General features: G+C 56.3%; 1 long non-coding RNA gene across 1 annotated transcript; it reads left to right on the top strand.

The window, feature by feature from the left end:
• Positions 1 to 182: 182 nt before the first annotated feature.
• LOC308199971 lies at positions 183 to 22,012 on the top strand. Its single transcript, XR_013955127.1, has 3 exons — positions 183 to 6,218; positions 20,278 to 20,449; positions 20,827 to 22,012. It is a non-coding gene; the product is annotated as an uncharacterized lncRNA (long non-coding RNA).
• The last annotated feature ends 5,745 nt before the right edge of the window (positions 22,013 to 27,757 follow it).

Genomic DNA, 27,757 nt, shown 5'->3' with positions numbered 1-27,757 from the left:
GCAAGAGCAGGCGTGAGCCTGACCAGAGGTGAATCCAGCCCAGCACAGCGCCGGGCTGACGGCCAGCCGGGGTCTGTCTGTCCGGCCCCTGCCCGGGGAGCTGTTTGTCCAACGCTTGGCAGCTGTGGGCACAGGGCGGGCACCGGGCAGGGGCACTGCTCCTCACACAGTCGGTCCAGCAAAAGGCGTGCTAATTCCTCGAAATCCCAGGTGCGGGAGCACGGGGCACTTGGCCCTCGCTGCCTGCAGCAGCCCGAGAGCCGGGCGCAGCGCTCGCAGTGCGGTTAGCTGCTGCGGCGCGGGGTTAGCCAGGAGCCCGACTCGTTTGATTCCTTCTAATTTCTCCCCCAGAGACAAGATGTCGCAGTCTGTCGCATACAGAAGATCAAACTCTTTTATTTTGAGCCAGGCCTTGTAAAAGCCGTGTGGTGGCTGTGGAGGAGCTGCGGAGCCGTGCTGCGAAGCCGAGGCGGGGCTGAGAGGCTCGGCCTGGGCGGCAGGCTGGCACTTGCGGCACGTGGCCTAGCAGTCACACTGAAACGATAACAGGCTGCCGGTTATAACGGGGTGAATCCCAAGGTCTGTAGCACAGCAGTGGTGCCAGCAGGGCACCGGGTGCCCACACAGGACCACGGGCACCACCTCTGCCCCGTCCCATCACCCGCCCCAGGCCGCAGCCTGGCCCCGCGCATGAGGGATCGTCTTGGGGCCGGGAGACATGACGAGAGCCCCGCAGATGGCAAAGCACGAGGATAGCTGGCTTGTCAGGGCACGCCCCGGCATCTCCCTGTATTCAGAGCTGAAAAAATGAAATCTCCCCTGTAATCCCAAATTCTTTTGATGATGAGAAAAGGCAATTGAGAAGTTTTGTTGCACAACCTTCAAGATCAAATGGTAACTTATTTAGAATGCTCTTTGTTGTGTTACGCAGCGTACAGGCTCAGCAATTAGCTGGAAGCAAATATTCCTCCTCATTTTCCTTGCCTGCGTGGTAGAACAGTGTCTCACAAGTTTAACATTATCATTATCATGTGCAAACATTGTCAAAGCTCAAACCATTTGCTTGTAGTTTGCTTTTATATTTTCAAATGTTCCCAACGCAGCCGCATTGCTGCCTGGGCAATAACCAGACGATGGTTTATTCTCCCCTCAGACTGCCATAACAAACAACCGCTGGAAATACTCTGATACTTCTGTAGCCGGGAGTATCAATGGCAATCGGAGAGAATGCCTGTTTTACACAAATCTTTAATAGATGGGATTTTTTTTGAGCTGAAAGGAGGCCTAGTGTACTGTGTGCTATATGGAGAGCCCTCGTCCCTCTCACCCCGTGTCTCCCACCTCCCTCACAGCTGCAGCCCCGGCTGCATTGCGCCTCCTCCTGCTGCAAAATCTGCCTTGCCTTCAATACACCGGTACAATAGCAGTGGTCTGGGGGCAGATATTTGTCCTTTCTGTAACTCCTAGGGACATAAACAGCGCGTTGTGGCCAACAAAGCACACAGAGCCGGCAACGCTCCTTGCCCGGCTTGTCTGGAACCTGAAATCTTCTGGCAAACTGGGATTTGTATGCATGGGGGCACGTCGCGCGGTCTGTGCTTGATGGAGAAGGAATGTGTTCAGATAGACCAGTGGTCTCTGGTCACACGCATTTGATGGTGGAAATGAAGATTGCAGAGAGCTGTACGAACAATGATAAATGCTTCTCACAGAAAGGGCAGCTAATCCCAGAGGCTTCAGCTATTTTTCCTCTTTCAGAACACTGCCAGGTGGAAATACCTGCCAGCACTTCTGTTGTTAAGGCCTGAGAGCTTGAGAGCGAACTAAAAACCTGGTGCTGGCTGTGTTGATCCAAGTGAACAATTTCAGCCCCAAAGAAACGCTTCCCATGGGTTTTGTATGGGATAGTTTGTGTAGAAATCAGAGTAAAATCAATCTCGTGGGGGAGCCCACATGCTGGGCCAATGCCCGGGACTCACGAGGCAGACCCGAGGTGAGGCCACAGCCCCTGCGGATGTGTGCCACCATCCAGGGGCAGGAGCCACCAGCGAGGAGGGACAGGGGACATGAGGAGCATCTCAGCTGGTGGCAGGGCACCGTCACCAGCTCAGGGCACAGGCTGGGTGACCGGGGACTGCTCCTGCTCTGCGGGTGGCCTTAGGCCCCACCACCTCACATTGGCTCGGAGGACCTGCCTGCAGTTCAGTGTCCGCAGGGCTGTGCCCTGCTGTGGGAACACTGTCCTCGTTAAGCAGCAGCACCACATGGCTCCTCCTTGATTAGATAATCATCTTTAAGCCCCAGACTTGGGTGTTTTGGGGTCTGAGCAGCTTCTGCTGCAACACAGGGCCTTGTGAAGATGTCTGGTCACAGACACCTCGCTCTGTAGCCTGGCCCTCACGCAGGGAGGAGTTGCACACCCGGCCTCTGATGTGCCAAGAAAAATCATGTCCCCCTCTTGATTTCAGGGGCACTGGGCTATTTAGAGCACACCCTGAGCAATTCCTCAGTGTTCTGAGAGCCACATGGCACTGGGGATGTGAAGGATGAGGGCAGATTTGGTGGTGCTTGCTGCCTGGCCAGGGGAAACTCCCGAACATTTGCTGTTCCTTTTTTCCAGGTCGTGCCGTAGCCAGGTCCTGTTCTGCGCAGTGCATGCTGCATTAGGAGAACATCAGCTGTATTTGCTGCATGGATTTATGTTCACAGCCTGTGAACCTATGGCTCCAGAGGGAAAAATGATAGCATGAAAGATAATACCTGCTGGCAGCTTTTGCACCAGCCAGAAGGAGGCACGAATTATCTCCAGTAGTTATCAGTCACACTTATAATGCAGAGCTCCTTTCAAGATGTGGTGGGACGCAGGATTTTTACACATTAAATGTTAAAAGGCAGTGTCAGCTTTCACAGTAATTTAAGGCTGGTGTTTGTTCCTGCCTTATTCTGGCTTCCTAAGTACACCAAGGGACATCTTTCATCTTTTTGGGAGGCTTATCACTATTAGACATCATAAGCAAAAAGCTTTGAACAGGCTCACCAGTGCTCATAGGCTGGCTTCATTCAAAATGCAGGGTGTTGCTTCTGCCCCTGCTATGGGACAATTGGCCAAGCGGGAACCAGCTGTGTGCAGGGGCTGTGTGCAGGTCTTGCACAACGTCACCGCCCGATTCCCAGATGTGCTCTGCTCCTGCATGGGGGAGAGGAGCCACCGAAACTGGGCCACGGGCCAGTCTGCACCCTGATGCTTGTGGGGAGCAGCCTTCCGCCCTTCGCAGCTGGGTTTCAAAACACGCAGCCTCCTGTCCTGCTGGCCCCTCGCACTCCTCCACTCTATCAGGAGCGGTGGCTGCGGGCAGGCAGCAACGTCCTGGCCAGCCGCCACCTCTACCAGGCTGCCCAGGAGCTGGCAGTGCCAAGGGGGCCATGATGGAGATGTCAGAGACCACGAGGCTTGCGGCAGCGCGAGGAGCCTCAGCGTGTGGTGACAGCAGCATGGGGATGCCCTGCCAGCAGCCGGCCCCTTCAGCACCGTGGCCTGGCTCTGTGGGGGGCTCTGCAAGGAGCCGCTGCATCCCCAGGCAGAAACAGCCCAGCACGACTGCTGCTGAGGGCGAGCTCTGCATAACACCTCCCATTACAGGCGAGTGACAGAGAAGCCAGTGGCCTCCACACCAGACTGGATTGCAGGACCCATCTTTAGCCAGGGGCTCAGGTGCTGTGCTCGGCCCCTTGCAGTCTGGAGCACGCGTTCCCTTCCCTCTGTGGGTCTCTAATCATGCTCCTGACAGTCACCCTCTTATCTGCTCTTCTATTTCTGGCATGCATGTCAAAGATGACAGGATATTAATCAGCCAGGCGTTCCTTATTGCTTCTTGTCAGCAGCGAGCTCTCCTCTATAAAGGTGTCTCACCCCAGGTTTGTGTAGGAGAGGCTCCATCAAAGCCAGGCAAGCGATGAGGCTGCCAGGAGCAGGACTTGTTGCCCCGGGTCGGTGATGCAGCACGGGGCTCGGGAGGCACAGGCTGGCAGCTGTGAACCCAGGTGCCTGCCTGGGGCAGCAATGCTGCGGGACCCACGGAGCGCCTGGGTTTCAGGCACATCCACTCCAGCCCTCTTCCCAGCTGCTCCCATTGCCAAGTGCCTTACGCAAGCTTCTTACCTCAGACCGATCACAAGTCTGACTGATACGGGTAACACTAATCGCATGCATGCCAAGATCCCTTTCCCATAAAACTGTGCTAATTGACACTGATTGCATTTCCCCGCTCCAAGTCCTTTATCCATGAAATCTGGCAGCGGCCGTCCCATCCCGTGGCACAGGATGGGTGCCAGCAGGGGCTGCACCGACGTGGGACATCCTGTTTACTCCGGCCAGGCGATGGCAGGTCACCAGCACCAGCACCAGGGGAAATCCCAGGCACCTGGGGACGCTCATTAGGTGGCTTCTCACCCGGCTCCTTTACGCCCTGCCATGTGTCAGAGCTGCTGATTTAAAAATCTGAGCTCAGTAGCTATTGTTTGACATCTTCCTGCAGCCCTCGGAGGGTGGGAAGTGTTTTATAGCGATTATATTTTATAACATGCTGTATTGTTTGGCTCTTGCCCTCCAAATGCTGAACAGAAATATTTATCAAGTACCATGACTTTTTACATGACTTCTCACCCTCTGCCTCTCTGGGCCGGGCAGAGGTTTCTCCTCGTGCTCGCTGCTTCTTCCGTCAGTCTTGTGGGCTCCAGAGGTACATGCAGTGTGCCATAAACATAAGCTCTTTACCTGGCTCTTTATTTCCTCAGCTGCCTTGTGCCATGTGGAGCAGGCGAGCCCCCCATGGGCAGGAGCCACCCCAGGCACAGACTTGGATGAGCGCAGCTGCAGTCCTGCAAGCACCCGCCCAGGCTGTGCCTTTGGATCCGCACAACATCAACACGATGTGCTGTTCCCCGCGGGGCCCTGAGCTGGGGCCAGGGCAGCCAGCATCCCTCCTCACCCCGGGCAGCGTGGCTGTGGCCTGCGGGGCGTCACACGGGACACGCGTTCAGCTTCCAGCAGCAACGAGAAAATGCGAAGAATGCCGGAGCCGTCACCCCGCTGCAGGGAGCGGGCCTTATAACTCGCACATCTCCAATCGGATGCGCCCGATTAAAGGTACCGGCCTTTGATCCAGGCACAGGAGATGACAGCTTACCCAGCTGGTGTTTGGGAAGGCTCCTCGCCACCGCGGCGCCCCTCGGGGCAGGGCGCAGGCAGCGCTCTCTGCTCGCGTGGCTCCGGCCGGGCGAGCAGCATCTCTGGGGATGAACCTCCCCAGGAGCCCCTGAGCAGCCGTCACCAGAGCGGGCAGACCAAGGCGAGAGGCACACAGCAACTGATTTCTTCTCTACAAATTACCAAATTGCAGGCTTGCTTTTTAATTGCATGCCCTTTGAGGGAGGCCGTGGCGTGGCTGGGGCATGTTTCAGCCTATGGTCACTGGAGAGCCAAAATACCCCGGCTGATCTGGGAGGCTGGGGAATGATGAGCTCCCCAGCCAGGCTCACACGCAGGTTCACAGCTTGCTCCACACCAGCCCCTCCACCTCCACTGGCAGAGCCCAGACCAGAAGCAGAAGGGATGGGACACGTCAGGCTTGCTCCCCATCCCCTGTCCTGCCCGAGGCGCTGCCAGCAGCGTGCCACATCTGCTGCCATCACACCAGGCTTGCGCAGGGACTGACTCAGGGGTAAGAAGGGGGAAGGAAATAAGGAAATAGGAAGGTGCCCAGGGGAAGGGCAGCATCCCAGAGCACAGGGTGCTGCTTCCTGGCCGCAGCCCCATGCCCCAGAAAGCTGTGGTGACAAAGGCCGGTAGGTGTGAGAGGCACCAAATGTGCTCACAGGGGTGTGACGCAGGGCTGATCTGGCTGGCACAGGGGCTTCTCACACAGCTGCACACTAGCAGCTGCCCTGGGCGACACTAACCCATAACATAGCACACCTGTGCGTTGCTCTCACTGGGTTTTTTATTGGCCATCCACAGGCTTTGCTCACCCCAGCTGGTGCTGGCCAGGCTATTTAGGTGATGAAGGGTCAGTCCTCTGCTTGGGGGCTGTGCTCTCTTCATCACCTTGCCTTATGCTGGGCTGTGGCTGGGACTTGGTCTTGGCCACCCCCAGGCACCAGGTGCATGTGGCACCCATCCCCAGCAGCACCCGAGAGCTGCATTACTGGGAGAGGAGCAGGTAATGGGGTCAGGGAGTCAGCAACCTCCTGGGCTGGCTGGGGGCAAAGGCTCTGGGGGAGCAGCAGGGGCACTCTGAGGCTGGGCAGCAGTGTTGGCAGGGCAGATGGAGCTTTCTGCCTTCCCAAGGTGAGGAAGGGAGGTCTGGGACTTCCATGTGCAGACCCTGAGGCTGGAATGTGCTGGTTCTCATGTGTCTATAACAAACTGGCCATGCCTCATGTTCTAGGGAGGTGTTCAAGAGCTGGGGTGGCAGTGGGACCCTTGGTCAGCCTTTGATCTGCTTGGTTGTGGGAAAATCTGCTGGAGGTTTTGATGCAGCTTTTGGTGAATGACCTGTGTTAGCCTCCAGGTGCTGTTTAGCCTCTCCCCCCAGTGACAGAGGGCTTGTGTCCCCACCCTGTGTGTCTGTGCTCTCCAAGTGTGCCAGCAACACCTTCCCTGCACACCCTTCCTGTTGAAGGCTTGTCTTCTTGGCAAGGCAGCTTTCTTCTGGACTCCCCACTCCCCCATCTTTCGGTGCAGTGTCAGAATTGGTTGCCAGAAAAGTGGCTGTGGGGGTCTCCAAAACCTAAGTGGCTTGTTCCAGTGTTTGTAACAGTCCTGCCGAGAACAGGAGGTTGGACCAGACTCCTCCAGAAGCTCTTTGCAACCTGTATTTCTTACTGTTCTCCAGAACAGCTTTATTGGTGCTCTGACCATTGTAGTGCAGGACAGCCCAGTTTCGAGGACTCGGAGGCTGTGCCCCCTGTGTCACATCCTTAGCCATTGCTTCCTTGTACCAAATCTTTCCTCCTTTGCATCACCTGTGCCCTCAGGTCCCAGCCTGCCCCTGTGCTCTGAGTGTTTTAAGGTGCTGAGGCCATCCCCCGGGTGACTCAGGTGACTGGCATTAGCAGCGTGTGCTCCTTGCTGTTTATGGCACTGTCAACCTGTGTCATCTGCTTGTCTTACGAGGGAAGATTTTTCTAGTCACTTAGTTAATTGGTTAAAACAATAAATTATGCAACACTAGGAACTGGTCCCTAGGAGCTGCTTGGAACAGCCAAATGGCATCTCTAATTCTCTCTTGTGCTCCAGATTTGGTCAGAGCATCTGTTTGCATGCGGCATCCTTGCTCAGGATGTCAGGTGACATTAAAAACCTTGAGGAAAGGGGATTACAAGGCATCAGCCTGCTTGTCAGGCAGGACTGTAGTGTTTAAAAGAAAAAAGCCTAGGAACAGCAGCTGTCTCACAAATCTCTCTCAAGGAACGTGCTTTCTGGCAGGGTATAACGTGTCTGGACACCATCTTGTGGCTTGGATGTTTGGCTGTGGGGGGGAAATCGGTGGCACCTGGGCACCCTTACTCTGTCTTGCCCTGAGCCGCAGCCCTAAGGCCTCTCCAAAAATCATTGACAATCAGTTGAAAAGTACAAGTGGTTGAAAGAGCAAGTTCCCCGTGGGTGCAAGCACTGCTTGCTGCTCCCGCTAGTTCCTGGCTGAGCCTCCCTGTCCTATGGGAGGGCTGGGGGAGTGCAAGTGACCTGAGCACTGGCTGCCCCTTGCTTGCTCAGCACCTGGGGCAGCTCTGGGGAAGGAGCGGGATGTCTGGGTAAGTCTGCTGATGTACCAGGTTTTTTCTAGCCCCCAGTGGTTACAGGGCTGTGCTGGGGGCTGTGCTGGGTGTGGGGCAGGTGGAGGCAGGATGGTGTGCTGAGCTCTGCAGCAAGCACAGAGCTCGGTCTCTGTGCAAGGCGTTTTGCTCACGTCCTCGGGGATGCCTCTCGAACTCCGTTCTCAGCCCAAAAGCTTTCCAAGCAGATTGGATCAGGAGAGGGCTGTTGGAGGGGTCACAGCCCACGCAGCACGGGGGCCTCTGGCAATCAGTCCTCGGATGAGAAAAACCCCTCGTGAGTGCTCTTGCAGTACAGTTTGTCTCTCCTCCCTGTCAGCTCCAGCGCTCAGTGGAATAAACTACACAAGGATGGCCCCAATCTCGATGTAACGTGATAAATTATGTAATGCCATGTCACAATTATGTATTTATGAAAGAGAAGTAGGGCAGGGAGCTGCCAGAGGAGGCTCCAGCTCTCGGGGTGAGCAACACCCACGGCCTTGCTGCTGACTGAGCTGTGATTGCCTCGGGTCACCTCTGTGCATCCCTGACGCCTGAGTTCACTGCAGTTTGCAGGAGTGTTGAAGGCTCATCTTTTTCTTAGGGGCAGTGGGGAAGCTAGCAAAGGGAGCTGGCAGGTGGTTTCTGCAGGCAGTGCTGGCCGCTGGGCAGGAGCGCTGGCTCGGGGGCAAATGCAGCCATGGCACGGCACGGGCTGGTCCGGGTGCAGATCTGCACAGCTCAGCTCCAGCAAGGCTTTTTGAGACATTGATTTTAGGGAAGTCATTTAGCGGGGCCCCATGCTGGGCCAGTTCAGGCTTTCTGAATCTTCCAGCCCCTGCATCTGCGAAGCCTCTCTGCAGGTTCTTTAACAATGCTCGGAGCGCTTCTGTCCCATCGCTCTCACTGTGCCAGAAGAGTAAATGCATCACGATCTTTGCAGAGACTGTCAGCGGTGAGCAAAAGAGGAGCAGAGGCTGAACCAAATTGGCTGGTTTGGGCAATTCAGAGCCTGCAGGAGTAGCCAGGGAAGCCTGTGTTTCATCTCTGCTGCTTCCCCAAACGGAAATGGAAATAACAGGAGGGGGAGGAAGGGGAGGTGAAAAGAAAGTGAGAGACAGAAGGAGAGGGTGAGAGATCTGGTACAACATGAACAGCGTTGTCAGAGCAAGCTGAAGCTTTTAGAGCAAAACAATGCTTGGCAGAAGTGCAGTGCAGAAGTAGAAATGACTGTAGATTTACTGTTCTATTGCAAAGTACATGATTCAAATATTTTTTTTCCTTCCCTACTCTAAGGGCAAGGACTGAGCTCTGTGGCTGGCAGGGAGGCTGTGCTGCTGCAGGTGGGTGCTGCAGGGTTGCAGGTAGCAGCAGGTGCTGGGGTCCCTGCAGGCAGCGCCGTCCCACACTGCTTCAGGATGGGCTCTGGGGCAAGCACTGCAGGAAGTGCATTGAGCAAAACAGAGGCACCTGGGGCAGAAACCAGTACCTGCACTGGGAGAAACCGGGGAACTGGTTTTCTCTTTCCCAGCAGCACTGGGTTGTGCGTACATGCATGGGGCTGGAGGAGCAGGGCTGAGCACGGTGTGCTTGCACACATCACGTACCCACCCACAGCCCTCAGCACAGCTGGGGGGGGAGAAAATCCTGCTGAAGCCCACCAGGCGTTGAGGGGAATTGCCCAGACCCCAGCAAACAGGACCTGTTGCCATCCCACAGAGGCGCACCAGGCTGCTACACGTGAGCGCTTGTAATGCTGGTGGAAGAGATCGCTCATGCAATGGGCTATGCCGGGTCAAGTCCTGAGAACATTTATTCAGGGTGGAAGAGCCTGAGCAGTGCTGCTCCTTTTCCATCTCCTCCAAAAGCTATCAAAGTCCTCCAGGTAAAGCAGTGAAGTCAGGACATGGCAGCTCTAATGTAAAACTACAGCAGGAGGAGAGAGCCGCTTTAAAAAGCGAACTTTGCAAGGTCGTCTCTGAGCAACGTGAAGGAGCAACAGAGGTCTTGAGCACTTTTCTGCAGTTCAGCTTGAAAAGGCTGCTTCTTGCCCTTCCTTTATGGGGAAGAAAACATATGATGACAGGTCCCTGGAGCTTTTATTTTGAAGCTGAATGCTTCGAGTGAGTACATGAAGACAGCAAAAGCATTTTCCTTCAGGCAATACAAATCAAATAAATGGAGACACAGCACTGCAATTCTGTGCAACACAAAATGCACTTGTGTCTCAGCATCCTAAATGCGTCAGTCATGGGAGGTGCTTGGGGCGGGTGCTGTCAGAGCCCTTCTGCCCCAAATGTTTCCTGCATGCTTGGGCTGGGGTTTTTGTTGTGGTGTAACTTTGTGCTGCAGTTCTTACAGCGGGGATTTTGTGCCTCCATAAAGAGGAGGGAGGGAAGCTCTTAGTGGTGTTCAGTTATACCATACAGAGCAAACTGCAGAGAGGTTTAATTGACTCACCACTCTATCTGTAAAGCTGGGAGGTGTTCACGTGTGCCTTTCCCTGCCCTTGTGGGAGGGGGACTGCACTGGGCACCCTCCCACCCCAGTGCCATCGCACCCTGAGCCCAGGGGTGGTGCTGTCCCGGGGGGCTGGCTTGCAGGCTGCCCTCAGCACTGGGAGGGTGGGTGGCTGTGGTAGCCCCCAGGAGCCCAGCGAGCAGCCGTCGGGACCATCAGTGCCGATAACTCGAGTTTGCCATGCTAACATCTGCCGAATGAGTGATCCTGAGTGCAGACTGAATTGTAAGCAACGCTGAAGGCAAAAAATGAACCAGTGCATTTCTGTGACAGCTACAGAGCTCTTATCCTCTCATTAATGGGGTTTTACAGCTGTTATGTAAGTCAGCTATCTCCCTGGAAATAAAATGTTTTCCTTACAAACAGCACTCGAAGTGTTGTGGGCTATTTAACAGGGGAGGCTTGTTTCTAATTAAAGCCATAGCTCCCTTTGCTGGTGTGGTTTGTGCCTGGACCACCTGCCACAGACTGGGGTGGGCCACTGGGTGCCGTGGTCCTGGGTGCAGGGACGGGGAGCTCAGCCCCATCTGGTCCTGGTGCTGCGAGCAGAGGGGTGCGCGGCGCTGGCTCGCCCTGCTGCCTTCCCCAGCCCTCTGGCCAGGAGCTGGCGCTTTGTTTACCCACATCACAAACAGTGCAGGGAAGAGGCTTTTATTTAAAGCCACTGGAAATGAGAGGGTGATGAAGCAAGGCTCAATGGTGTTGGCATAATACCAGCAAAAAAAAAAAAGGTTAATCTCACCATGATGAGCCTGCTACATCTCCCCATCTGATTTACAGGGCCAGTGCAGGCTGTGAAACAACCAGCAGTGCTTCTCATCCCCTTGACCAGCTCCCGCCACAGCACCTGGAGCTCCTGCCAGTGCCTGTGAATCAGCTCCTGGCTCTCCTGGCCCATCTGGTTTTGCTGGAAGTGCCTGACCCCTGCCCGGCCCCACGCAGGGCAAGGATGTGACTGTCCCACTGGTGGCTGTTACAGCGCCTCTGTGCCTGGTGCTGACTCCTGGTGCAAAGCAAGGAGCAGTGTGGTCCAGGATGGTGCTGAGCTCCCTGTTCGGCCTCTGGCCAGGTCCTACAAGCCCACCTTAGTGCCTTGGGAGTGGGCGCTGTGGGTTTTTTGAGCCGCTCGCTTCCATGATGCATCTCCCTCAAGCTGGGTTGGACCGAGGCCAGGCGAGCTCTTATCTTCCTCAGCACTGAAAGCTGCGCAGGCTCATGCCTGCTGCTGTCTGAGGGGCTGCTCTCCGTTTCAAAAGAAATCAAGCCAGCTTTGTTTCCGAGTCTTGATTAATCAACTTTTCCAACTCTCCTTCTGGCGTTAATCTCTGTTTGGCCATTTCGGCTGGAGCATGCAGGGACCCTGGCTGGGCTGAGCCTGGGTGCAGCCCGGCTCTTTGAGCTCCTCTGCAGAGGACCCCGTGTGGCTGAAGGTTTCCCATGTATGTGAGCTTGCCAAGCTGTTGCGGAGGGCCTGGGGTCTCTCCAACAGGATAGGACCCCCCCATGCCCTGTCCTGTAGCAGGATACCTTGATATACCTTGATCCTTCTGGTCTTGTTGAGATGCAGCTTGGCTCCCTGCTCAGCCCCGTGCTCGAGAGGCCAGGTGTCACAGAGAAGGGTCCTGCCCTGGTGGTGAAGAGTTAAACGGTGCTTGACATCCCGTTGTGCTGTCATTTGTCAGCCCAGACACACGGAGCCAGTGGAGAAAAACAGGCCGGGTAATTTCCTGATTTAAATGAATTTCAGAGACCACCACAGGAAGGAACCTGGGACATGTCCAAAGGATAACCAGGCCATGGAAAAACACCAGGCAGGGGAAGGGGCTGGGGGAATTGGGACTTGAATTTTCCTGTGTCATTGCAGAGGTGGTGCCACCATGGCATTTTCCAGTTACGTGTCCGGTTTAAGGAATTTAGGACACTTGCAATGTCAGACTGTTGAAGAATCAGCTGTTTCTAAGGGGAAACTTTCCTGTGAGCCCTCCCCAGCTGGCATTTCATTTTATTTACTGAATTGCTTATTGTACCTGTATCCTGAGTATAAATCAGTAGAGCTCTTTGCTGCCGCCTTTCATGTCCTTAAATGAGATGCTGTATTTAGGCCAGGCTTCGTTCGAATGCTCTGCGTTCCCACAGCAGCCCCAGTGACCAGTCTGCCCAGTTTGTCCTCCTGATCTCAGCAAAGCCTGGGGGCATCTCCCAGCTTCCCAGGAGGGCTCTGCTCGGTGCTGAGCCTGGCAGGAGCACGCATCTTGAGGAGGTAGCGCCCTGTGCAGGAGATGGTCCGTGCTAACAGCAATCCCCAGGGCCTCTGCAGCGCTGCGGGGAGGTGTCAGGAAGGGGCTGTGCATGGCGTTTTCTCAATGAGCTCTGAGAAAGCCCCGTGCTGCTCTGCAGCCAGGGCAGGGCCTTGCAGTGAGCGCTGGGCTCTGCTGTGGGTCAGGCAGGTGACGAGCTCTCCCTGGGAACCAGATCTGCTTTCCGTAGGGCTGCTGTTTAAGATACGGCAAACTGGGCTAGTTCCTTCTGAAAATGTGTCCCTTGGAGGCTAGAAAGACAAGGTATCACCTCTGGCTCAGAAAGTCCCAGTGCCACAAATCCTCGATGGCTGTTAGCATGTGCTGGGACATACTGTTAAACTGCCCCTCTTCTTGCTCCTTTCTTTGGGAGCCTGCCGTGGGCCACAGCTGGAGCTGGGCTGCTGGGTGAGATGGTGTCCTGAGCAAGATGCCAGCAAGCAGCTGCTCCCATCTGCGTGTTCATTTCCTTAAGTCATTCGCTCTTTCTCCCAGCATGTTCCCAGGGTCCCAAGCCAAGGGGGCTCCCCAGGGTGCTGAGGGCCTCACAAAGAGGCGAGGACACGGTGCCTCACCTATCAGCGAGTGTCCTGTCACTATTGTTAGCAGAGGCCAAGCAATGACCCTGCCACAAACTTGGTGACGGAGCAGGGTGAGAGAGAAATGGCAGCTAGGGGGTGAAGATATTTCCCAAAAATGGGAGTGGGTCTGAACCTAGAAAGGGGAAATGAAGCCAAACCAGGGCACGGAGACTAGAGGGCTGGGGTTAGGAATGTGCTGCTCTGTTCCCTGGGGCTTCAGGGATATTAGTTAAAAAGAAGTGTCAAAGCATTGAGCAGAGAGATGTGAAGGCATGTCCCATTTGGTTTCACCCCAGGGACTAGGACTTGCCCAACAGCAAGCCTCTCAGTCATTAAATTCAGTTGAACAGGAAAGCTTTTTGCAAGAGCTCAGCACCAGCACAGACTGGATTGCAGAGGATGTATCTGCAGAAAACACAGGCTGAAGGAAAAGTGCTAATTGACCAGTACTGAGTGAATTTATCATCCTGTTCGAGATGCAGCAGTTAATAAAATAAAAGCCTTGTAGACAGTATGGAGCATATTATTTCAAGCTATCATCAGCCTTAATTTAAAATTCTCATTCCAAGAATGCCTGAGTGAACACTTGTGCTACATTAAAAGCTGAGTAAGCCAGGCTTTTTTATAAATTCTCTCGCTATTTCCCTGTCTCTCATGATGTAATTGTATGGTTATTACTTAAATAGCTTCATAATCAATTGCTTTTTTAGGGCTTGAAATTCGTACGGAGCTTAGCACTGTGGTAAAGGATTCAATTTGACGGCCAGGGCTTGGATTTTGTTTAAAGAAGTGGTGAAGTGCATGTGGGGATCCTTCAGCATGAAGACACAGCAGCTGTGGGGAGCTGCGTGCCTCACGCCTGCTGTGCCAGGGGCCTCCCGGGTGTGCTGGTGTGACTGGAGCTGTGCTTTCTGGGACAGGGCCTGCAGTTGTACCCAACTGTGGGGTCCCACCACTGTGGTGCAGAGGCAGGAGAGTGCCCCTGGGCTCCCGGCCCTGCTGCAGGACTCTCAGAGCGGCCTCTGGCAGCGTGAGGACCCGGCCGGGCCTGCGGGCGTTCCTCCTGCGCGTGGTGCGAGCCCGCACTTGCGAAGCGTGGAAACGGGTGTTTGTAGGCTCTCACACACAGCCCGTATGCATGAATTTGCTTTTCATGTTAGCGTCACGCTGCAGTCTCTGTGTTTCTGCCCAAGTCCTGCTTTCATATGGAGGATTCCGCCTTTCATGTGGAAATCTTCCAGCCCCTCCAAGTGTGTGTTCACCCCTGGCGGGGTTCCTGGGTCTGGAGTGTTTCTCAGAGGTCTGGGCCTTCAGCTGGAGGAAGCCAGCATCCTCTGCTGACCTGGGGAGCCTGAGGTGACTGCCTGAACACTGGCAACTCTGTACTGGTCCACATCAAAGTGCTTGGCTGCCGTTCCCCCTCTCCTTATGGCTTCACACAGAGATAAAACCCATGAGAGACTGGGGAGCAGGTTCCCATGGCTGTTGCAGGGCTAACAGCAGTGATCCATCGCCTGCTGGGGGTCGCTCCCTGCCATCGCTGCCACTGCTGGGGCTCCTCCTGTGCCTGTTTGAGAGGGGGAGCAGAGGCCAGGAGCAGAGGAGGTGTGGGGCTTGCGGCAGCACCACACACGGGTTGGGATATGGGAGCCCTTGTGCTCGGCCAGAAGGGTGCTGAAACGGAGTTGTGTGGGTGTGCAGTTGCTTGGCTGGATGGGATCTTCCTTCTGCTGAAGTAAAACATTAATTTGCTTTGTTGCCTTTGCAACGCCTGTGTGCTTCAGGTGGTGTATATCCCAGCGAAGTTAAATAGCAAGCTGAAGTGCCTGCAAGGCTGCTGCTGTAGGAATAAATATTTGTAGAAGTAACAGGGAATCTGAGAGCCAGCCCTGCTCCAAGGTGGGCAGCGAGCTCTGGGAAGGGACAGGTTGTTCCTGCCCTTCAGGGTGCGTTCGGGAAGGCTGTGTCAGTGGCACCGGCTGGGCTAACGGAGCCTGGGGAGGGCGAGCGTCCCGTGCCCAGGGTCCTCCTCCGCTACAGCCACCCCCAGGGCAGATACGTGGCATGAACCGGAGAGCTCGGTTTGTTCCCACACTGCAAACGAACGTGTCGGAGCACAAGAACTGGGAAGGGAGACAGGCAGCAAGGCTCTTCTCATGGTTCCTCAGAGACGAGAAGGGCAGATACTTGCAATAACTTGCAATGTTGAGCTTAAGGGCAGCTTCGGTGCCTTGAAAGCGAATGAAGTAATTTGCGGTACCCAGTGCCTGCAAATACAGTTCTGTGCAACCAGAAGGGAAGAGTCATTAATGACACTGAGAAACCACTTGAGGAAAATCTGTGTGGATTGATCTGCTGTTGTAAACAAGATCTATTCTGCTGTCCCTTAGCGAGAGGACATATTTGTGACAGACTCCTACTTAGTGTGTATTAAAGATCCCACTGAAACCTCAAGATTTATTTATGAAAACACTCCTGGGGCACCGACTGAGCTCTGTGCAATTTCATTCAGGCTTTTCAGTGGGTAGAGCTCGAATTAAGCATGCAACTGCCCACAGAAAGCCATTACTTTTATTGCTCTCCTGATGAAACGGCGCAGAAGCCCTGGCAGAGGTGCAGAGGGCTGCATATCAAATCCACCAGCGTCTAGACAGAAAATAAATATGGTGCCAGGGGAGACGTGGTGGGGCGAGCCTTCGCGGTGTGGATGCGGTCGGGGGGTGGCCGAGACCTCGGGGTCCCAGTGGAGGCTGTATCATGGGGACTTCCCTCTGGCCTGGCTGCGGCATCACGGGGGCTTAGAGCAATTTAAATGTTTACCTGCCTTAAGCTTTTAAGTCCTCTTTTGATGGTCTCAAGCAGTCATCTGCTGAGGAGCTTAGGGTGTTATAAGTAACCTTATGTCCATTGGGGAAGCTCGAGGCGTGGTGTCCTGGAGTGTTTAAAGGGATTTGCGCTGGGCAGCACTGCAGGAGGGAAGGCTGGTGCAGGTCTTCCCCACCGTGGCACCCCAGCACAGCACTACTGCGCCTTGTTGTGATGGCCAGAGTGCCTGTGGGGTGTGTGGAGAAGAGAAGAGACCACCAGGAGCGAGGATGCTGCTGGAGGTGTGGGTGCAACAGTGCCTACAGGCACCCTGGCTGTGGCAGGGATGCGTGCCAGCCCCGTCCGGCCCAGTGCCGCCTGTGGCTGCGGCAGTGACCATGTTAGTGCTGGGGCCCCACTGCCAGGCAATGGTTAAGTGGCTGCTGGGAAGCAGCCAGAGCCGGGGCTGAGCTCTCTGACCAGCCAGGCTTGCGCACAGCGAGGTCTGTGCATCGATCGCCCATGCTGGAAGCAAGCAGGTCTCTGCAGCGAGTTTCGCAGAAAGCAGCCCACTTCGCAGCAAGCGTTTAACCAAGCAGCCCAGGCAGCAGCACCCCCGGCTCAGCTGGGGAGCCAGGAGGGCTTGCAGGGGGGCTTCACGGCTCACTGGCAGTAATGAGCACAGCTGAGAAGTTCACAGCCTGCTCCTGAGGCTGATGATGGCTGGGAAAGGCACAGCTCCTCCCCAGGGTGTGCTGCTGAACCTGATGACCCCGTGCTTCACTGCAAGGGGGATGTTTTGCCCACCGCTACTCCTGCAGCCCTGGCCACGGGTGAGGGACATCTCCTGCTCTAGGTGCAGACAGCACTTCTATGGGAAGGTTTTAGCTCCCAAATTTGGTTTGATTAATAGGCTTAGAAAAATGCTGCAGTCCTTGTGAGGGTTTTCTGGGGCTCACAAAAGCACTGTAGCATGGCAGTGCAGCAGGAGGGGGAGAAGCAGGATCAGGACCTCCTCTTACTGCAGACCTCCCCGCTCCCCCATGGCAGTGTGGATGCAGCCAGGAGGTGAGCGTGTCCCCAGCACTGCTCTCTGACCTCGCTGGGGACCTCCCATCCGGTGCAGTGAGCTCCCCACTCCACTGCTGCCTGATTCCCTTTGCTGCCGCATGTCTGCCAGACCACGCTGAGGCTGCCTTGGCTCTAATAGCACCTCTCTGCCCTCTGGCACTAATTAAACACCCTGGGAAGAAGCCCTCCCTGTAATTAGAGGCAGCCACCTGCACTGGATTCCCTTGCCTCCCTGTAGGAAAGGGAGCCATGGCTGGAGCCAGCTCTGGAGCAGCAGCAGCACATCCCTGGCTGTGGTGCAGCGAGCTGGCTCCAAAATCCCACTTGGGATGGCAAAGGCGCCAGTGTATTAATGGGCTTGGCTCCATCTTTAGCCCTTGGGCTGTGTGTTGTTAGCATTTCTTTTTAAGAGTAGGGCTGCGTTTTAAAGGAAATCTAATTTTACCTTGTCTGAGCATCTTGGACAGAAGTAGAAAGGCCCCGGACAGCGGCAATGCACCAGCTGCTAGCAGGGCTATTTCGGTTAGCAGGGAGGCAGAGCTGGAGGCTGGGGCCGAGCAGCTATTTCGGTACAGAGGGGCTGGGGCTGCGTGGTGGGGATGGAGGCAGTGGTCCTGGTACCTGCAGCCTCAGGAGCACAGGGCACATCTGCTGGAGAGGATCTGTTCCCTGCTTGCCCCTGTGCATTGCTCCCTGCCCGTGCCCTGGTCAGGCTTGTGTCCTGTCCTGGCCATTTTCTTTTTTCTGGTGCGTCTGGCTGCATGTGGCTGGGGACACCAGCCCTCCCCAAACCTATCCTGTGGGCGTGGGAGCCCCGCCTGATGGAGGGGAGCCACCCTGGCTGGTCGGTAATTAATTGTAATGATAGGAGCAGTGGACCAGAGAGCTAAAGAGCCCTTTTAAGGCTCCCGGCCACTTCTGGTGCTGCCTGGACGCACGTCTCCCTGCTGCCACGTGCCGGCCCGCACGCACCTTCGTGCCCAGGTGTCTGGGACCCTGGGGGCAGCCTGCAAGGGCTGGAGGCATGGAGCAGAGCAAGGAATGGAGGTCAAAGTGTTGTGTGCCTGCCTGAGGGAGGTGGCCGTGACACCAGAGGGGTGATCCTGGCTTCAGGAGTGAGCAGAGCTGGGGACAAGTGCCATCAAGCTTGCTGGGAGCCTGTGCTACCATGGGGGACATGGGGACTGCTGTCTGTGACAGGGTCACAGTCCCTTTTCTTGCCCCAGTGAGGCTGGGACTGGTGCTGGGGTGCAGGGAGGACCATGTTTCACTGGCTGCTGCTGCTTCTCATGCGATGCCCAGCATGAGATCTGAGTGTCCGCGCACGGCCCCTTGCCTGGCCCGCAGCTGCAGGTGGGGAGCCGCTCTTCCCAGCCCAGATTTCCTGGCTGCTTGGCAGGATCAGAAGAGTCCTGGCAAAAGCACAGAGGAGAAATCCCATCAGTGTGCTGGAAGTCAAAAACATTAATTAAACCCGCGGTATCACTGATAGTTATCTCAGGGGAGGGGCAGAGGGTGAGGAAAGGCTCTGGGGAAGGAAACCTGGTGGAAGATCTGCTGGGAGGAGGATCTGCTTCCTCACCCTTAGAACCAGGGCTGGTTACTTCCCTGTCCCTGCTCACTGAAACACATCCAAACCCTGTGCTGTGCCTGGTGAGCACAATCGGTGCTGGAGCAGCAGAACTGGGGTGCTCATTTGGCACAAAGCAGCAGGGGCAGGTGCGAGCGCTCCTCCCCGCTCACCTCGACTGGGCTTCCTCCATTTGCATTGCAATGAAGTGATATTTTGCTGCCTAAATATCCCTGGAAGTTGATACATCAGGGATTTATCAACACTAAAGGTATTTGCATACCCTTTGTGAGGAGGGGAATTGCTGTGCAGGGATTAAGTAGGGACAGACTTTGAGTGCTGGTGAGTGAAGGTTTCCAGTGAGGTGCTGGCCATTTACCAGAGCTGCTGTTGTGCCCAGGGCTGCCAGGGAGCAGCAAGATGGGGCTTGCTGCCAGGGTTGTTTTAAATACTCGCTGGAGCTGTCCCTTTTAGCACTGGCTTCATTCTGCATACACGCTCCTCTGGACAGCTCTGCTCCTGTCCATGCCCTGCTGTGGGATGAAGCAGTGAAAATGATGGCATGTTCCACACGGGTCTGTGCCAAGCCACATCTGCTGCCCTGCATCCCTCCCAGACCTCACCAGAGACCAGCTGCCAGGGTGGGGGACGGACCCGTGTCTGGTTCAGGACCCCCTGCCCAGCTTTTGCCAAAACGCCTGCCAGCACTGCGGTGTTGCAAAGAGGAGCAGGGTGCCCGGGTGCCCCACGTCCCTGTGGCAGCTCTGCCACCCATGGGACGAGCCAGCCCAGCACACCCAGACGAGCAGGGCGAGGATGTGGGGGCTGCACCACGCAGGGAGCAAACCTCAGGCTTGGGCAGCCCTCGGCACCCAGCCAGGGGGAGCAGGCACGTGTTTTTGGGGGCACGGTGCTTCTGCCCCCTGCCCTGCCTGGCACTGCCCAGATTCATCCCGATGTGTCTGGGAGCTGAGGGGCACCAAGAGGCTGTGCCCGCCCCGGTGCAGGCCTGCAGGAGGACGTCCTGCCTCATCCCACAGCACCCCTACACAACCCCATGTGCCTGGGACACTGCTGCTGGGGGGGCCCAGCCGCTGGTGACAGGCAGTTACCCAGGGCAGAAATTCCTCATGGGCACACTGTGGATCGAGCAATTTTCTGCACAATTACTCCAGTTTATTCAGGGTGATAAACCAGTATTGGAGGAGGAGGAGATAGGGCATGGGAAAGATGTATCTTCTTTCTGAACTTATTTCCTGACATATAACAGAGCCTGGATGGTTTCTAATGGGGCTGGAAGAAGAGGGGACCTGCAACACAGGGAATAGATCAGACCAGGGGTGAAATTCCTGCACTTGTTGCACTGAAGATGCACGTTGTGTCATTTCAGACTCGTCACGTTTAGCACGTTTCTCTCTCCCTGTGTGCTTCATACAAGTAGCAGGTGGGGGAAAAAGCCCCCTGCAAAGGAAAAGGTGCTGGTGCAGGACTGTCCCTGCTGAGGAGGAGGGCAGGGGCGATGAGCCTGTCCTGGGGGTGGCTGCTGGGGGTGCGGGTGCAGCATGAGCGGGGCAGGGGGTGGCTGCATCTCATGCTCTGTATCTCATGCTCTTCCTAGGGGAGAAGCCACCTGCCTAATTAAACAGCAGCAACAAGCTTTGCATCGCCAGCCACGCCTGAGCACAATGTGAACTTCAGTGACACTTAGAAGAGGAAACGTGCTGCCTTCTGGGTCTCTCCGCTAATATTTGGAAGCCTGACAGCTGTGTCCTGAGCCCAGGTGGTACAAGGTATAATTAGCGAAGCTGGTTGAATACCTTTGTTATAAAAGTGATGTTAAAATAACGGTGTGGAAGGGAAAGCTGGGGCTGTGTGTTTCTGGGGTGTGCGTGCTACACCAGGCACTGTGCCCAGTGTGCTGCAACGATACATTTGAGGCAGCCTCTGCTGGGGAAAATTAGCATCTTTGTGCTGTATACAAGGTACACACTGTTCTTTGGATGCAAGTTTGGAGTCACATTTAAAGCCATCCAATGGAACATTTTCCAATTTTTATTTATCAACAAGCCTGTGCGTATTCCTGGAGAATGAAATATTTATCTATAGACTCACGCTTGCAGAATGTGAGAGTGCCAATGTATTATTTATTGCCGCTTCCCTCCCGTAGCTTATAAATAACTCATGGAGCCTGGTTTCGAGTCCAGCCCGTGGCTGGCTACCTACAGCAGCTCTCGCTGCCACCACACACACCAGGTCTGGGTATCTGCCCCACGCAGAGCATCCTCAGCACCCAGAGCCCAGCCGGGGAGAGGGATGGCACCGCGGGGTGGCACTGGCCTTGCTGCGGGACACTTGAGCACAAAGCCCCACATGCAGCTCTTTGCAGCATGGCTTGTGGGGGTCACAGTCCCCTGCCTGTAGGAGAAGGGACAGAGGAGCCGATGGGAAGGCGTTGGGTCCTGGGTGCACGGAGCGTGGGGGCTTTGCCGCGCTGTAATCTAAATGCAGATGTCAGACAGCAAGAGCTGCTGTGTAAATAACATCCCCCGTGATATGAGATACGTCATTTGTAATGAAGCTATGAAAGCTGCAACTGAGCAAGACGTGCTGTCTGGGAAGGGAGGCATCAGATAAAGTGGCAACTCAATTAACAGCAGCAGGCTGGGGCGAGCGAGCCGCGCCGCAGGGCTGGAGTGCATTGCAAAAGCCAGGCTCCTCGCAGGCAGCTGGCACCCCCCACCCTCCTGGCCTCCAGGAGGCACCAGGGGCAGAGAAGTGGGGAGGAGGAAAGACCCCGAGCCTGCCTGGGGCTTGGTGGGTGTAGGCTGGGCACTCTTGGGGCCACTTGTGCTGGCTGGGGACTCCACTTTTGGAAGACACTTTGGGGAAACACCAGCTGGGTGTCAGACACAGCTCATAGCATGGCACATTTAACTCTAATGATCACGTAAATATATATGTGTACTGTATATATAGTCCTTCTGCTGGGCTGGAATCGCGCTTTTTTACGGTGTTCAGGATGGCCTCAGATAAAACAGTCACCAGGGAGCCGCTGCAGACAGACCGGCGCTGAGCGAGCCTCTGCTGGCTGCGGCAGGGCTGGTGGTTACAGAGCTTGGGCTGCTCCTGCTGAGGCGCAGGCGTCAGTTTGGTGTCTGGTGCTGCCAGGCGGAGGAACAAGGGGGAAGCTCCCCCTCGGCAAGGACGGGCATGGCTGGGGAGCTCATGCATAGGGACCGCAGCAGCAGTAATGCAACTCACGGCCCTGGCTCTATGGGGTAGCGTATGTCAGAGCAGGGAAGGGATTACTCAAGGCCTAAAAGAAATAGAAAGCACAGTATTAATATCTGAGAATTACGTTAAATGGCTTGATAAGTAAATTATCCTCCCCACGTTACCTGCTGACAGCAGCAGCATCCCTGTCTCCTCCATCCAGAAACGCTCCTGAGTGGTGCCTGGGCTCAGTTTGTTCATGGACAAATTGCCTGGGAAATGAGGTGCAGCCCCACGTAGCACCTTGGGGCTGCTGGGCCGGGGCAGTTTTGGGGAGGGCACTGCATGGATGTGCAGCACGGCATGTCTCAGCTGGACACGCGCTCCTTGGTTTGGTGCGGCGCGCACAGCGGTTCTTTGGGGGCTCACTGGCTTGTGACCGCTGCACTTCGAAGCCAGGCTTCCTTGTGTACTTTTAGCGAAGTTCACACAATTCAGGTTTCTGGGCCAGGCACAATCTTTGATTCTGCGTTGCACTCAGCAGCTCTGTGAGGATGTAGCCTGTGGTTAAGTAAGGCGAGAGGCTGAAAGTGGTTCAATTTTGCAACAACAGCCGAGAACAAAGTACAGATTTTGCCATTTAAAACTGGGACAAAACAGGGCTGGAAGGCTTTTGTGGGTTAATTTTTTTCCCCCATTTTCTTTTTAACACCTAGTTGCCTTTTTTGAGCTGAATAAAATACCGTGTCCCTGACTGTTGACCCATGGCGGAACATTCCTATTGACATCCAAATGGCAAATCCAGGACAGGGCAGCAGCAGCCTGTGCCCACCAGGAACCCCCCAATGTGCCCAGGCAGCACAGGGCACGTGGCCAAGCGTTCATCTTCAAGGGGATGAGGAGGCTCCTCTGTCCACTGCTAGGGTTTTCTTCTTAACTTTTTCTACATCACAGGTCTGTGCCTGGGGTAGACAGGGGCTGCACCAAGGCAAACAGTAAATTCGAATTGAGTGTGGGCTCACGGGTCTGGAGCTGGCACAGGGATTTGTGCTTTCTTCTACCCCGGGCTGATGTGCAGACCATCTGTGCCTCATGTGAAGAGGAGATACGGGTTAAACAGCTCCAGTCCTAGAATCGTTCAGGTTGGAAAAGACCTCTGAGATCACCTAGTTCAACCTTTAACCTAGTACTGAAGTCTACCACCGCTATACCATGCTACTAAGTTCTGCATCTACTGGTTTCTTGAAGAAACTCCAGGGATGGTGACTCAGCCACTTCCCTGGGCAGCCTATTGCAATGCCACACAAACCTTTCAGTAAATAAATTTCTCTTAATATCCAACCTAAACCTCCCCTGGTGCAACTTGAGGCCATTTCTCCTTGTTTTATCACTTGGTGCTTGGGAGAAGAGCCCAATCCCCACCTCGCTATAGTCTGCTTTAAGGTGATTGTACAGCACGATAAGGTCTCCGCTGAGCCTCCTTTTCTCTAGGCTGAACAACCCCAGTTCCCTCAGCTGCTCCTCATAAGACCTGTTTTCTAGACCCCTCACCAATTCATCATCACTGCAACTGTTCTTGTGGCAACTCAGAGAACTGAGCTCTCCTGTGCTCTCCTTGCTTCACACATCTCTTGCCTTGCCCCTGGGCACCCTGGCTGGCCTCTGCAGATGCCATCGCCACAGAGGTGCTGGTTCCTCCCTGGGTGCTGTGCCCCATCCAGCCCCCGGGCTGCATCCTCCACAGGACTGCAGGTGGCTTTTATGAGGAAAAGGCTGTGAAGGAGGCTGTGAAATGATGGGTCACCAGCATCCCCACTGTCCTCCTGCCGACCTGTAGGTGCTGCCCTGGGTACATGTTGTGTGACAACAGCCTCCATTTATGCCCTTAGCCTAGCAAAACCTGCTTTATAATCCGACCCCAAAGCCCTCAGCACGTTGCCCCAGTGGGCAAATCGCCGCTTGCTGTTCCCTTGTGCAGCCCTGTCCTGCTTGCTTGTGTCCCAGGGGTAAGGCAAGCGTGACCACCGCCGTCCCAGCCTCCACGGCTGCCTCCCTTACGGGCAGCATACGGTCCGTATAGCAGTCTGAATTTTATATCGCCCCGAAGCCTCCGCTTGCAAACACGCAGGGCAGAAGACGCTGCAAGCCTCGTTGTGCAATTTTCAGTTGCAAGATGAAGAAAACAAGTTCTTCTTTTTAACAATTACCACACCGCTCCGTCAAGCCATTTCTCTGCCTCTGCGCTTCGGTTTCAGTTAGCAGCGTTCCTCAGGGAGGGAGCGCACAACCCCGCTGCTGGTCACGGTGCTAGAGGCGGCGGCGAGAAGTTGCTTCAGTGCCGCAACGGCTGGAAGCAGCTGTGCCTGTCTCCCCTGGTGCTGTTCCCTCTGGCCCTCGTGCTCCAGGGCCGGGGGCTGCGGGGTCCATTGGAGGTCCCTGTGGGGTCCCTGGGGTGTCCCATCCAGCAGCGGGCTCTGCTCCGGTCCCTCCGCGCTTCCTTCGTTTGTTTTGCTGGAGCTGTCTGGGGGAAGCAGCGCGTTGTTGTGTCTTCGGCTGGGCGGCTATTTACAGCAGGAGAATGCCATTGTGGGGGAGGACAAGGAGAAGCGAAATGCCTAAAATTCCCTGTCTGGGATGGGGTGCCTGCAGCGTGGAGGTGAGCACAGGCCGGTGGCTGCCCTAGTACTGCTGCAGGCAGGGGCAGGTTGCGGAGGCACAGGATGAGGCCTCCCCGGGGAGCAGCAGCAGCGCCTGCCACCTCCCCAGCACCCTGCGTGGCTCCTGGGTTGCTCGGGGAACCCAGATGAGCACCTGGGACATCTTAACTTGGTTTGAAGCAGGTATCAGAGGACTTTTTTCTGCTGTTCCCCCAGTTGCCGATGCTGGAGCCGAGGTGCTGGGCAGAGCAGGAGGAAATCCAGCGGCAGAGCGAGGGGCAGGGGAGCAGCGCGTCCCTGCAGCTGGGGACGACGGGCCGTAGCTGGCAGGGGAGGCGGGCGGCTGCGTTCGCATCTCACGCTGCTGTTTCGGAATAGTTAGCAGGGAGATTGAAGACGTAATTATGATAATTAAGCTGAATCGCAATCTTCCTACAGGAGTTAGTGAATTATTTCTATCAACTTTCCATCCCAATTCCCTTAACCCTTTGCTGCCCAGAGGAGGAGGAGCCCTCGCAGACCTGGGCTGCCCACGCTGCGTGCAGGCAGTCCTCGCCTTCCTCGACAGTGCTTGCTGAAGCAGCAGCAGTGGCAGCTCTTCCTCAGCACGAAACTGGGATGCGAGATACGGCACCTGAGGTGCTGCCAGGGACAGGGAGCCAGAGCAAGTGGGGAAACTGGAGGGCAGCATGCGTCCTGCCTGTGGGGCTGGGGGAGGCAGAGCCCAGCTGCAGGCAGCGCTGGCTGGAGAGGGCAGAGCGATGCGGAGCAGGGGCTGTGCCAGGGCTGGATTCAGGCAGCAGGAGGGCTCGCGGGTCCCTCCCAGCTCCTGAAGGTTCCCCTGCAGCCTGGAGGGAGCTGGAGCTGAGCTGCTCTGGGGCCTGATGAGGGGCTGGGACTGTGGCCTGCTCTGCTCCCCCCGTAGCCAGAGCTCCAGGCAAGCACGATGCCTCCTGTCCCCCAGGGCTGAGGTGTCCCTGCCACCGTGACGTTTGGAGCCGGGGTGAGCCCAGAGCTCAGCGCCATGGGATTCAAGCCCCGCTCTGAGCACAGCACAGAGGATTGCTGTCCCCCAGCAGCAGCAGCTTCGGCACCATCGCTCCCCAGGGGCGCTGTCAGCTGCAATTAATGTCACCGCGTAGCTTGCTCACGCATCCCAGCAGACTGCCTGCAACTCCACGGTGCCATGGGAAGAGCCACGACTCCTGTCCTCGCGTCCCCTGGGACAGCAGGCAGCCCGCACCGGAGCGGGGACGTGACGCAGAGCGTGTCACCCCTGTGTGCGGGGAGGTGGCAGGGCTGGCAGCAGGGGGCAGGACACCAGATGTCCCCATTTCGGAGCAGGGAGCACAGGAGGAGCTGCACAACCCCGCTTCTGGGGGCAGCTCCCCGGGGTAGAGCTGACATCACGGAGAGGTGAGGACACGCTGGGGCATGGGGACAGGTCCATGACGTGCCACGCACCGCATGATGTGCCAGCACCGGGACAGGGCCGTGGGATGGAGCTGAAGGGCTGAGCACAGAGAGCATCTCCCAGGTCAGGAAAAGCATTTTGCGGCCTTTCTCCTGCCCTCAGCAGCAGCGCAGAGCACCATCCGGCTCGTGACCAGGGCCAGATCCTGGTGGGTGCTGGGCAGTGCAGCCCAGAGCCTCACAGCCCCTTGCAGGGGCTCAGCACCTCGCAGAGCTGCAGCGGCAGGCTGAGGGCAGGATGGGGCCCATGCCCTTCCTTATGTAACCGTTTTCCTGGTGTTTTCGCAGCGCGCAGAGCTCCCACCGGCGAGGGGGATGTCATGTTTTTCCGAGCGCGTAACTCGGATCTCCCGCTGGCTTGTAGCAACACCCAGCCCACCCCCCCACAGTTCGCCCACCTCGCGGGGCATGAACCAAGCTGCGGCCCCTTCCCGTCCCCCTGCGAGCCCGAGGTGTCACCTTCAGATGAACTGACCCGGCCTGGACCCTGGCCCCACGCTGTCCCTGCCCTCGCATTCCTGTCCCCGAACATCATCCCCCCGGCAGGGCAGCGGGGCGGTGAGGGGCAGCGCTCTCACAGCACGCAGGCTCAGCATCAGCCAGGGGCTGGGGCTGCCTTGCGAATGCTGGGCTTCATCCTGGCTGCAGGAGAATCATCAGGAGAGGCAGGTTTTTCCCCATCGACGGCTGGGTTTGGGGTTTTTTCCCCACTAAGTAATGGTGGGTTTGGTGTAATGGTCGAGAATTAGGCAATGGGCAGTGCTGGTGGCTTGGGGAGGAGTGAGAGCGCTGGGGCAGGTCAGATGCTGTGCTCCAGCACAGCGCTGTGCAGGAAATCCTGCCTCCTTCCCGCTGCCCCTGGGGACTCGAGGTGTGAGCTGAGGGTGCCTCGCAGCTGGAGCTGGGCTCGGTGCAGGGTGCTGATGGTGTGCTGCAGAAGACATTGGGTTTTCACCGCTGGCCTGGGGACGTGCAGCCGGACATTGCAGCTGGGAGCCCAAAGCAGCCCCGCCGGCAGCAATTCCTGCGGCATCGCCGCTGGCCAGGCACTCGGGGTGTTTCCTGGACAGGTGTGACATTGAACTGAAAGGCACCAATGCTGAGCCTGAAGCAGTACCCGAGTCTGTGCTAAAAGTCACTTTGCCACCTGGCTCACGCCACCCGCCCGCTGGCTAGTTTTTCTGGTTGTAAATGATATTTTTTCCTGTCGGGGATGAGGAAGGCCTAAGGACTGGAGAAGCGCATGCTAAGGGCAGAGAAAAGCAAGAGGCTGCACGTGGGATCCCGCAAACACTTGCACGTTTGCGCAGCTCTCCTCAGCTCCATCCCTACGTGCAGGAGCAGGACACCAGCAAACACACGGAGTCCACAAGCGGCACTGGCAGCAAGTGCTCTTTTTCCCTTAATCTCTTGGTGTTCTGCCTGGGAGAACGGTGTGCTCTGATTAGCCATAACGCGTTTGGCAAAGCTCAGGCCTCTGGTGAGGGTGACTTGCCAAAGCACCAGCCCAGCACGCCATCTCCTAGCCGGCAGCTGCCCCCTGTGTCACACACACCACACCTTTCCAGCGTGCCCGTCCAGCAGGACCATGGCCTTTCCTGCTGTTGTACCTGCCGCGGGTGCTGGCTGGCCAGCTCATCGCGCTGTCTGCGAGGCCAGGGCTGTGCGGAGCTCGGTGCTAAACCCCCCTGGGCTGCCCGACAGGCAGGGCACGGCTCGCCTTCCCCTGGCTGCTGTGCCCGTGGGCAGGGGGGT

The sequence above is a fragment of the Anser brachyrhynchus genome (genome assembly GCF_964034855.1).
Source record: "Anser brachyrhynchus genome assembly, chromosome: 9".
Lineage (NCBI taxonomy): Eukaryota > Metazoa > Chordata > Aves > Anseriformes > Anatidae > Anser > Anser brachyrhynchus.
This window is presented reverse-complemented; position numbering and strand designations above follow the sequence as displayed.